The sequence below is a fragment of the Bison bison genome, unplaced genomic scaffold (assembly GCF_000754665.1).
Source record: "Bison bison bison isolate TAMUID 2011002044 unplaced genomic scaffold, Bison_UMD1.0 scf7180017857985, whole genome shotgun sequence".
Classification (NCBI taxonomy): Eukaryota; Metazoa; Chordata; class Mammalia; order Artiodactyla; family Bovidae; genus Bison; species Bison bison.
In genome coordinates, this window is record NW_011488558.1 from 19,483 (window position 1) to 22,000 (window position 2,518).

General features: G+C 53.7%; 1 long non-coding RNA gene across 2 annotated transcripts in view; it reads right to left on the minus strand.

Moving 5' to 3' along the window:
• LOC105004238 overlaps positions 1-2,518 on the minus strand; it is an 18,071-nt gene that overhangs the window by 14,193 nt on the left and 1,360 nt on the right. The gene's annotated exons all lie outside the window — the stretch shown is intronic.

Genomic DNA, 2,518 nt, shown 5'->3' on the forward strand with positions numbered 1-2,518 from the left:
GAGGCGTTTCTAGTTGGGCCAGCCGAGCTGCAGCTGGAGAAGACTCCTCAGAGTCCCTTGGACTGCAAGGAGATCCAACCAGTCCATCCTAAAGGAAATCAGTCCTGGATGTTCATTGGAAGGACTGATGCTGAAGCTGAAACTCCAATCCTTTGGCCACCTGACACGAAGAGCTGACTTATCGGAAAAGACCCTGATGCTGGGAGAGATTGAAGGTGGGAGGAGAAGGGGACGGCAGAGGGCGAAGTGAGGTGGTTAGATAGTATCACTGACTCAATGGACTTGAGTTTGAGTAAACTCCAGGAGTTGGTGATGGACAGGGAGGCCTGGTGTGCTGCACTCCACGGGATTGCAGAGTTGGACAGGACTGAGCGACTGAATAACAACCAGAGAAACTGGCTGGCTGGTACAAGTGGTATAGCTATAATCACAGATGGCCTGAGACAGACTTCCACTAGGGAAAAAGAAAAGAGAACAAAAACTATCCTTGTGTGTCTGAAATTTTAATGTATCTGATCATCTTGCATGTCTTTCCCCAAATCATCTCAGGTGTGTTTAAACCAGCAGCCCATCAGCTCCCACGCACTGCTCTTGCTTGTTCTATTATCTGCCTCTTAGTATTTTTAAAAATAGTTCTTTTGAAATAATTAAAGATTTATCAGGGATTTCCCTGGTGGTCCAGTGGTTAAGACGCTGTGCTCCCAATGCGGGGGACCAGAGTTTGACCCCTGGTCAGGAAACTAGATCCCATATGCTGCAACAAGGACCTGGAGCAGCCTAATAAATTAAAAAAAAACAAAGATTTATCTGAAGCTGCCAAGAAACCCTCAAGAGAGGTCCCTGTGCAGCTCCGCGCTTCCCCCACTGTGCACATCTTTATAACATCACTTTTGTCTGGCAAGGCTGGGCTGAACTCACCCCAGCCCCGCTGATTACTCGCTGGATCTGTCTACTGCCTGTTGTGGACTAATGGGCATGGCGTAGTCAGCTGAGCACTCAGTCAACTCCAGTTTTATTTTTTAGTGTAAAGTGATAGTCGCTCAGTCGTGTCCAACTCTTTGCGAACCTGTGGACTGTAGCCCACTAGGCTTCTGTGTCCATGGACTTCTCCAGGCAAGAATACTGGAGTGGGTTGCTATTCCCTTCTCCAGGGGATCTTTTCCATGCAGGAATCACACCCATTGTCTCCTGCCTTGCAGACAGATTCTTTACCAACTGAGCTATAAGGGAACGCCAAGGGAGCCACCAGGAAAGCTCTTCAAAAAAGTTATTTTTTTTAAACTTTGAACCACACCCTCAGACTCCTGGGCCGGTGACACCTCTCACGCCCACGAGTCTCCCAGAGGAGCTTGGCAGGGACTCCACCCTTGGGGTCCCCCGGGATGTGGAGGCCAAGTACACACCTCCCACTATGAACACCTGCTCTCGCTTGCTCCTTGGAAAAAAAGCAATGACAAAACAGACTTGTAGACAAAAGCAGAGACATTACTTTGTCTGGAAAGGTCCGTACAGTCAAAGCTATGGTGTTTCCAATAGTCATGTACAGATGTGAGAGCTGGACGATAAAAAAGGGCTGAGCACCAAACAATTCATGCTTTGGAGTTGTGGTGCTGGAGAAGACTCCTGAGAGTCCCTTGGACTGCAAGGACATACAACCAGTCCATCCTAAGGGAAATCAGTCCTGAATATACATTGGAAGGACTGATGCTGAAGCTGAAACTCCAATGCTTTGGCCACCTGATGTGAAGAACTGAATCACTGGAAAAGACCCTGATGCTGGGAAAGACTGAATGCGGGAGGAGAAGGGGGCGACAGAGGATGAGATGCTTGGATGGCATCACCAACTCGATGGACATGAGTTTGAGCAAACTGCTGGAGTTGGTGAGGCCTGGCTGCAGTCCACGGGGTCGCAAAGAGTCGGACATGACTGAGAGACTAACATAGGTACATGGACGTAAGCGGCCTTTCCACTGCTGTGGAGGGTCGCGTGGGCAGCGGGGGAGGGAGTGGTATCCAGCGTCTGGGCGGGGCGGAGGCGGGGTGTAGAAGAGGCGGGGCTTAGCTGAGGCGAGCAGCGGCGGAGGCGGGGCTTAGCAGAGCGCCGGGGACCGGGCGTGGAGGAAGAGGGGCGAGGCGGAGGCGGGGTTTAGGGGAGACTTGTCGGTGGCGGAGAGTCGTGGAGGCGCAAGGGAGGCGGGGCTTAGCGGAGGCGGGGCCTGTCGGGGCGTGGCGTGGTCGAGGCGGAGCATAGCAGAGCGCAGAGGGGGGGGACATAGCGAGGCAGAGGCGTGGCTTAGCGGAGGCGTGGCAGAGACGGGCCATAGGCGAGCGCAGACAGGGGACAGGGGCTAGCGAAGGCGGGGCTAGCCGAGGTGGGACGGGGCGGAGGCAGGCTACAGACGAACGTAGAATAGGACGGGACGAGGCTAGCGGAGGCGTGGCTAGCAGGGACAGGCCGTAACCGAGCGCAGAGGAGGGCGGTGCTGGAGGGCGTGGCTAGCAGAGGCGTGGCCAGCGG